Source organism: Tasmannia lanceolata, unplaced genomic scaffold (genome assembly GCF_043159265.1).
Source record: "Tasmannia lanceolata isolate RefF3 unplaced genomic scaffold, GAP_Taslan_0.1 ptg000018l, whole genome shotgun sequence".
Taxonomy (NCBI): Eukaryota; Viridiplantae; Streptophyta; class Magnoliopsida; order Canellales; family Winteraceae; genus Tasmannia; species Tasmannia lanceolata.
The window spans coordinates 17048311-17058343 of record NW_027518695.1 but is presented as its reverse complement, the minus strand read 5'-3'; the positions used below and the strand labels follow the sequence as shown (position 1 = coordinate 17058343).

Sequence of the window (10033 nt, the reverse complement as noted above, 5' to 3'; positions counted from 1 at the left end):
AGATGAAGACCGATGATCTTGTAGAACATCATGAGGTGAGCCACATGATATCTCATCCTGAACGGACGTCTTATGAGATAAAGGACTAATAAAATCAACGGTTTAGCTTTTCTTTGCTGATGCCTAAGGGTCATGTCATGTTTATCGATACAGGTAAGCCTCACGATGGTCCACCGGGTCAATGGGACCCATACTTGGTTACTAGGATTCAATCCTAACGATGGATGTACAAAAGGGTAATGAAAAGAAAGTGATATCCACACTTCCTTATTACAGAGGAAAATGCTTACAAGTTTTTAATGGGCCCCACTTCTGTCTAGCTTGCCTGATCCGATCCGTTCATCAGAGGACAGTCATAGGGTTGGTCAGTTGTCAATGAGAGCACTTTGATGGGATGATCTTAGACCCTTGATTCATCAAGCCGCATTTGGGATTCCCCAAGAAAAGCTGAACCGTTAATTTTTGGAGATCTAGATCATGTGGGTCCCTCATGATGTTGTACAAGATCAACGGTTTTATATTTTACTTTTATGAAAAATCTGACCAGGAAAGAGAGTGGAAAGAGTGTTTAAGAAGTCTCTCATAATTTATTGAGTAACCAATGCTCATAAGGTATTATTGATTTATACCTTCACATTTACGAGTCAGCCTATATGGTTCTGACTGCCTTACATTCTTTTCTCCCTCAATGGCCTCATTTACTGCCTGTCTCTCAACCAAAAGGAATGGAACTTGCTGCTCCACTTTCATATTTAGACCCTCATAAAATTCTTGGATATCAATGTAAAGAGGCTAACATTCACTTGTATCCATGATTGCCGAATCCAGACACTCCATACATGATCCAGTGAGACATATTGTGTACCTCTTGGCTGAGAAAATAAGCAGAGAAAAATAGGAAAAGTGTGATTAATCACTAAATTAACTGGATATCCTTTAAATTTTCATGCTGGATCAAAGAAGATGCCTTTAGTAAATGAAATATTTGAGCCCAACCTCCATTCTTTGACAGCTAGAGCAGCAAGGAGTACCATCAAAGTCATGCATTTTTGGTGCCAGAAAGGATGTTCCCTGTATGCAATTTGGCCAGAAGACTTTGTTGGAATCTGTAATAAAAGGGCCACAACAATGACAGGTACCTCAGTAAGTCACAAATATCCAAAGTAACAAAGAAAACATTGTATATTTAACTTGAGGTATTCTCTCAACAATCCAATATATATCATCACATTGACAAAGAATCACAAGCATTCGGATATTCCAAAATCTAAAAATATTTGAACTAATGAAAATTCATGTTTACTGTTAGTCTTACAAGATGGTTTAAATGTCCCAAAAAAAGATATCAGTTGAAGAATTGCTAGCTGGGCAATGAAAAACAAAAAACAATAGATATGTCACAAAGAGGGGATTGCGGCGGAAAAATAAACATGTGCTGGAAAATTGTTGTATTGTTTTGTAATAGAGAATGTTTTTTTTTAATGTGTTGAGAGAAAGATTTAGAGAAGAAAAACTGAGTTAGGGAAAAACTCCCCCTCACTAATGTATTTTTTTTAAGGAGAAAGATAAGTACAATGACAACTATGCCCTCAAGCTGGAATGTAGATATTGTACATTCCCAGCTTGCTACAAATATCATTCAACTTCGACTTAGGCAAGGGTTTGGTGAAAATATCTGCTAATTGGTCCAGCGATCGAGTAAAGGAAACATGTATCTCGCCCTTATGGTTTCTCTGGCGAATAAAATGGAAATCAACCTCTATATGCTTAGTTCTCTCATGGAAGACGGGATTGGTGGCTATGTGAATCGCAGCTTTATTATCACAGCAAAGCTGGGCTTGAGAAGAAGAAGAAAAGCCAATCTCTGTCTTGAGGGAACGTAACCAAAGAAGCTCCTACTCGTATGGGACATAGCTTGGTATTCTGCTTCGGCGCTAGACTTCGAAATAACCTCTTGTTTCTTACTTTTCCATGACACTAGATTGCCACCAACAAAGGTGCAGTAGTCTGTGGTTGATCTCCTATCTGCTGGAGATCCTGCCCAATCTGCATCACAATAGCCTTCCACCCTGACATGTCCATTTTTCTTGAGTAGCAAATCCTTTCCTTGGTGCCCCTTTCAAATAGCGGAGAATCTGAACTACTGCTGCCCAATGAGAGGTACGAGGAGCACTCATAAACTGGCTAACTACTCCAACTGCATAAGAGATATCTGGGTGAGTAACCGTGAGATATATGAGCTTACCAACCAGTCTTCTATACCTGCCAGGGTCTTCCAACAGATCTCCTTCCTCTGGAATAAGCTTTATATTGGGATCCATAGGCGTAGATACATGTTTTACTCCAAGATTCCCTGTTTCTTCCAGTAAGTCCAACACATACTTTCTCTGTGATAGAGATATCCCCTGAGAGGAATATGCCACCTCTATCCCAAGAAAGTATCTGAGCCGACCCAAATCCGTTGTAGCAAATTCTTTTTGTAAGAAACTCTTCAATCTCTGAATTCCCCCTGAGTTACTACCTGTAATGATGATGTCATCAGCATACACAATCAAAATGATGCACCCTGCAGAAGATTGATGACTGAACACTGAATGGTCTACTGCACACTGTCTAAGTCCAAAGCGTATGACGACCTCACTGAATCTACCAAACCTTGCTCGTGGAGATTGTTTCTTAAGACGACAAACAGAGGAGGACATCTCCCCCTGAGCACCTCTATCCCAAGAAAGTATCTGAGCCCACCCAAATCCTTTGTAGCAAACTCTTTTTGTAAGAAACTCTTCAATCTCTGAATTCCCCCTGAGTTACTACCTATAATGATGATGTCATCAACATACGCAATCAAAAGGATGCACGCTGCAGAAGATTGATGACTGAACACTGAATGGTCTACTGTACACTGTCTAAGTCCAAAGCGTATGACGACCTCACTGAATCTACCAAACCATGCTCGTGGAGATTGTTTCTTAAGGCAACAAACAGAGGAGGACATCTCCCTCTGAGCAGCATACCCTTGAGGCTGCTCCATATAAACTTCCTCCTGGAGGTCTCCATGTAAAAAGGCATTCTTGACGTCTAGCTGATGGAGGGTCTAACCATGATTAACTGCCATGGAGAGCATCACTCGAACTGAAGGAATCTTCGCAACTGGTGAGAATGTCTCATGATAGTCAACCCCAAAGGTCTGAGTATAACCCTTGGCAACCAGACAAGCCTTCAACCTTTCAGCTATCCCATCAGGTAAATACTCGATTGAGAATATCCAATGACAACCTACTGGTCGAGCCCCATCAGGAAGTGGGGCAAGATCCCATGTCTGGTTTGATCGGAGTGCACCCATTTCTAAATCCATAGCAGCTCGCTAGCCTGGATGTTGAAGAGCCTCCTGTAATGACTGTGGTAACACAACAGAGGACAAGGACGAAACAAAGGCTTGGAAAGAAGTAGTTAAACAATACTCCTATATCGTTTCTTAGCATCCCCCCAATTTCGGTTGGCCCCGAATTTTCCAAGCTAGATCCCTCAAAATTTAACTTGAGAAAACCTACATGCGGAGGTTCCCATGCTTGAGCAACCTTTTGCTTCGTTTCCGTGCTCAGACAAACTTCCTTCCATCCTTCCCTCAGGTCATACACTGATACAAATGAAAAGGCTGGAAGAGATTTCACCCATGATATACAGTTGGAGCTCTCATAACTAATGCTCCATAAATTTATAATCTTTTATATTCTATTGCTAGTCCAGGACACGACATTGTTCCTACATTGGTAATTTATAATCTCTTATTTCTAATACATAATAAAGAAAAAATAAAAAAAACCAAGTGATATAAGATATAAGAGAGTACCTTCTTAGAAAATGTTTTTCAAACTGCATATACTTTACAATACTATATGTAGGTATACCATGGGAGAAAGAAGAGAAAAAAGAAAATAGAAAAGAAAACATGTGTCAAAATTCACAGACCATAATCACATTTCATACCACTAGCATTTTGACAAGAATGGAAGGTGTATATATATATATATATATATATATATATATATATATATATATATATATATATATATATATATATATATATATATATATATATATGAGGAAAGTGTTTCTACTCGGTCCCCTAGATAAGCTTATCTACTCCTTCCTTTAAAAAAATACAGTGGGCCCACGCTGTTTGGATGATCCAAAGCATTCATTTGATAGGTCTTAACATAGATAGGGTGTGCCCAAAAAATCAGCACCAAAGGGTCATCCTAGCCCTTCGTTTTGTTGGGCACACCGTGTCCAAAATGGACGCATATAAACGTGGACGTTTATATGTGTCCATTCTGGGCACCACAAGGCACTACAAAACGAAGGGCTAGGATGACCCTTTGGTGCTGATTTTTTGGGCACACCCTATCTATGTTAAGACCTATCAAATGAATGCTTTGGATCATCCAAACAGCGTGGGCCCACTGTATTTTTTTAAAGGGAGGAGTAGATACGCTTATCTAGGGGACCGAGTAGAAACACTTTCCTCTCTCTCTATATATATATATATATAGTATGTTTCTAACCAAAAGAGTGTAAGACCGTCAACTTATCTCTCTCAAATGACAAGAAGTGTAAGACCGACCTCTCTCTCTCTCTCTCTCTCTCTCTCTCTCTCTCTCTCTCTCTCTCTCTCTCTCTCTCTCTCTCTCTCTCTCTCTCAGTAGTATATGCTAACAAAGAAATAAAATTTAAGGGGTGGTGATAACGGGTGAGATTGCAAGAAAAATTGGGTGATACTCATTTTATAATAATTAATATATATAAAAAGATGCCAACTGGAATATAAAATATAAGACACCCAACTGTAGTAAGGGCTATCACTTTAATGAATAGAAAGGCGGGAGATTTCTCATATAGCCCTTAAAAAGTCTCACATTTCTTTCCTTCCATAAGACCCAAATTGTGGCTAGGAGGGAGACATCTCACAAGATTTTCCTTTTTTTCTCTTCCAAGGGACCAAAGACCAACCTTGCAGAAGTCCGATGATTGTTTCAGGGAGAATCCAATGTTTACCAAATCGGTTAAGTAACTTGCCCCACACCTCCCTCGCTACCTTACAATGTAGAAGAAGATGGCTAGCTGATTCTCCTGCCTCAATACATAAAGCACAATGGTCTACAATTATCATCTTTCTTTTTCTCAAGAAGTCCATTGTCCGAGTCCTCCCACGACAAGCCGCTCAACCGGAAACACCAACTCTAGATTGTCCACACTTCGGTGATTTTTTGCAGATACAAGGCATACAACTAGTTGAAGATAAAGATTTTACAGTGACGTCTCCCGAAGAATTCTAGATCCTAACTCTCTTATCCTCCCCATCTTGCTTAACATATACTTCTTCAAGAACTTCCAACAACCTGGCCATCGATAATTTATTTCTGCAAATAAGAAAAAACTGATTTTGCCTTCGCGCCTCAAGGTTAGTCTAGTATTCATTTCTCATTAAAAGAATATTTAGCCCATTTTAAAACTGGATATATTGCTATATTGTTACATAACTTTATGTGCTTATTTCTTTTACAATATGATAGATATGTGTTCATTGCGCATGCATTTCTGTTACTTTTTTTTAAAGTACACCCATGCATTGCCCCTTTGGAAGTGTGTCTGCATTTCATAGAACAATAAGCATATTGTTGTTCTTCTGTAAAGAATAAATACAAATGAAATAGAAAATCTCCTTCACTAAGAGGAATCAAGAGATTACAAATTGGACACAGAATAGATACTTACAGATTGTTTACAAACATTGCATATTGGATGATGAGGGTCCTTGTAGCAAGACTGGTGATAAGGGTAATTCCCTGTCGTGGAGAACTATACGAGCAATAGAATCAATGTATAATCAGAAAATGTCCAACTGATAAAATCATAATTCTATTTGTTAGAGTATAAAAGATAAATAATGCCTTTCTCCAACAGCTTAAGCTATTGGAGAAGTTGGTAAGTTAACATGGTATCAGAGCCAAAGGTCTCAAGTTCAAACCTCCCGGATAGCAAAAATCCACATGTGATGGTCAGCCAAAAGTGGGACCACATGTGCCACGTGTTTGCCAAGTCGACCACACGTGCGGGGGGAGTGTTAGAGTATAAAAGATAAATAATGCCTTTCTTCAACAGCTTAAGCTATTGGAGAAGTTGGTAAGTTAACACTATTTAAGGAAAGGAACACCAACACAACAAAACAAGTGGTTGAGAATGGGGCTCAATTTAGACAAATTCCAATCCATGATGCCAATAAATTGGAACTAAGATTCACACCTCGTTATCATATATAGGAAGATTACAAGCATGACAACGGAAGCATTCCGGATGCCAGACCAAACCCTTATAACTCACAAAGCGCCAATCATCAATCTCAGAATTGCAACCGGAACAAATCCTACCACCAATATTTTTTATTAGCAACATCAAGAATGCAAACAGAATTAGTAGAATTACAACTTCAAACAGAAATCTCATAGAAGCAAATCCACCATTTGAAAAACAATATACAAGAATGCACGAGTCTGTAGGCTTTCTTGTTTTCATCTTTTGATATGAATAATAGATGAAAAAAAAAATTAAAATGAAATTCATCTATTCATATTTATAAGCAAGTAAACAAACCAAAAGAAGTAAATCAAAAGGTGGGATGAAAAGCTATTCATTTTAAAATGTCTATAAATTTTCTTATTTCGAGGTGAAAAGCCTGGTAGAATAGAAAGTATATACGCTTAAGTGGGCATGATATGCATAGGAGGGGATATGGTTACAGTAGTTTAGGGAGGCAGGATAAATGTAGGTTATATTTATAAGTTAAGGAGGTCTTCAAGGTTGATTACAGTTATAAGTTTTAGGAATTTTTCGGCTTACAATTTTGAAGTATTACTCATTTAAGTTTAATGTTAAAACTCTATTCTAAAATTACCCTAGAAGGTTAAATCTAATTTTTGAAGAAAAATTTACATACTTTTATTTCAAACTTAAAATGAGTTTTTTTTTTTTTATTTTTATTTTTTATTTTTTTTTGAGTTTTTAAATACACTCCTCTAGAGTGTATGAAGAAGCATTTAAATACACTCCTCTAGAGTGTATGAAGAAGCATTTCTAGTTTTGGCATTGCCAAATGGAGAAAAACACTCCTTTTAGAAAGCACCTCTTGGTGTAACTGTGATTGGCTACCTAGATGACCAATAACAATGTATTGTGACTAATCCATATTTTAGAATCATCTGCCCAATACAAATTGTCCCGCCTATTTCATACCTTACAAGTTGGTTTAACAAGCAAGGAATTCCCAGTAATGTGGTTCTCTACCTTCCGAAGAGCGTCATTTTAAGGATAATTCATATTCTACAATCCAGGCCCCCTTCACACATTGTTCTCCTTTATTTTATATCGCACGAGCAATGTTGTCAAATGGGGTTTCCTACTACAGAGGTTTAAGTATGATCATTTTTATGTGTTTCCATCTAGTGGGACTGATTCTTTACCTACCTAACCAATACCACCATATTGAGGATAATCCATATTCTGGATAGCAGGCTCACCTTACAGATTTCACCCTCCATTAGTTTTGGGTAGGCATCAATTGCAACTTATATAGCTTTTGAGTGAAGTGACTGTCCACGCTTTCCTTTTTCTCTTATAAACAGACGGTAGCTGTTTTCATTAGTGAAGACAGCCAAGTGGTAGGCTTGGAATACAGGGAGCTCTGGGCGTGGGGGTTGTAATGGGTGTGGGGGTAGTAATGTTCCTCTTTAAGGAATCCATGGCATTCCTCATGAGTCCATGCTTTTGGGCGAACTGTTTAAGATCCTTACATTAAATCTCCCATTCCCAAATTGCTTGCCCCCAAGCAATTGCAAGAGGGATGGTACTACCATGTTGTTTTATGTTTGCGATAAAATGGGAACATGGGTGGTACGTCAGGGTCATGCGCATGATGTCGACCACGAGAATGGAGAAAATACCAAAGGCAGCCCTGTCGATCGATGTTGGGGCCCCAACGGTCCCATGTTCGTTCCTCAGACAGGGAAGAATTACTAATCGAGCTATTCCAAACAGCATGCCCATAGGAGCTTCTGCCAATGAGAGGGTCAATGAGAGAGGTGCGTGGGGAGCAATATCGTATGAGCGAGCGCACACTCACACAATACAACCCTCTCTCTCTCTCTCTCTCTCTCTCTCTCTCTCTCTCTCTCTCTCTCTCTCTCTCACACACACACACACACACACACACACACACAACATTCATACTCAAAACACACACTCATACATAGAATTAAGAAAAGGTGCAAGCTTTTTCTCTACGGTAATCATTGCATTCACCATGAGAATTTGGATCACATTATTGGTGAGGGAGATTCCCTCAACGTGATTCGTTGGGTGAAAGAAAAGATTAGATTTGCGAACACAATCGGGGAAATTATTGATGTGATTGAGAGGGATGATGTAGATTTCAGACATGTCCTATGTGCATCTAATGGTGAAGCAAATCACTTGGATCTAATTGGCATTAATAGGCCTCAAATCACGTATTTTCATTTCCTCCCATCTTAAGGGGATTGTTTGTCTGGCCTTGTTTAACTCTCAGTGTTATCTTTGTTTTTTCTACTTTTGTTTTGGTTGGTTTCTTTCCTTTCTAAGGCCTTCTCGGTCTTTGTTATCTTTTGCCTTTTGGCCTTTTAATGCTATTGCCATTATGAGTCGGAATAATTGGAAGAAGGATTTAGCAGAAACGCAATCGATTATTTGAGGGGGAAACTAGAGACCTTTTATTGTCAGTTTTTGCAATGTGTACAAAATATTGATGAGCTGTTTGCCACAATGTACTTGTTTCTATAAATTTTGTGCAATTCAGAGTTGAAAATAATGTGAGGTTTCCTTCACAATTTATAAAAGTGTATATAGTGATTTCAGTAGCAGGTGCAAATCACAGCATAACAGAGTGAGTTGTCATGGTGAGGATGATAACACAAAATCGGGAGGTTTGTTAGAGGCTTGAAAATGCTTCATTCAAAGCATCTTCCCATAAATTTTTTGGGCTTCATTCAGAGTAAACCAGAAAGAACTGCTTTGCTTTCTGAAGATGGTTCTAATATGGGCTGGCCTTTGTGTATTATAACCATTTCTCAACCTATGGTGCATAAATTACCAAATCAAAGTATGTTCATATATGTAAGTGTAAATCAAAATAGAAAGATCTAGACTTTTATCACATGACTTCTGAAAGAATAGATGCTTAAATACAAGTTTTACATATCTTGTAAGGGAATAAAACTAGCAAATCAAGGAAAAGAGGCAATTAGAACACCTTCAGAGTTGAGACTAGGACAAAGTTTCTTGTAGACTGAGTGTTCAAAGTTTCTTGTAGAGAGATGGATAACCATTCATCTAACTTAAAATGAGATCCATTATCTACAGAAAACTATGAATAAATCAATATAGATCATGAATCACATAAAAGACATTAATTTTTTATTAAAAACATGAGAAAGTTATATTAAATCGAGAGGAGCACAAGGAAACTGTAATGGTGCCCCGAGGACCCTTCATTAAGGGTGCTTCTGCTCCTTGCATTCTTGAGCATATAAGAATAATAATCTCTTAGTTTTGATACAATGCCACGACTTTTATCCTACTTCTTCACATATTATATGATTATTGAAGTTATAGAGCACAAGATTGAGACGTAGGGATTGGATTTGAGCTCCATCATAGAGACTCAGCTCTACCTCTTCCCTATTTTCTCTTGCTTCTACCTCTTTTTCTATTTTGAAACCCCTAGATACTTTTTCCTTCCTTCCAATAGTTCATCTACGAACCATATTACATGGATTTTTCTGAATGGTTTCTATCTCCCAGACCTTTTTTCCCCTCACACATCTTCTCTTGGATGTTTTCTTTCTCTCAGATCGAATTTTCTCTCGCCTCTGGCCAACTTGCTCCTCACTAAGGTTACAAAGTGCGCGCTGAGTATTAACCATACCTCAAAATGAATATGTGA

The 10033-nt window shown here is 38.3% G+C and overlaps 1 protein-coding gene and 1 long non-coding RNA gene across 2 annotated transcripts in view; one reads left to right on the top strand and one right to left on the bottom strand.

Moving 5' to 3' along the window:
- The window catches only part of LOC143850106 (putative F-box protein At4g22165), a 105981-nt gene that overhangs the window by 25536 nt on the left and 70412 nt on the right, over window positions 1-10033 (top strand). The window lies entirely within an intron of this gene.
- On the bottom strand, window positions 568-1106 carry LOC143849781 (uncharacterized). The gene is made up of 2 exons (XR_013235867.1): window positions 997-1106; window positions 568-872 (listed from the first exon to the last, which is right to left on the bottom strand). It is a non-coding gene; the product is annotated as an uncharacterized LOC143849781 (long non-coding RNA).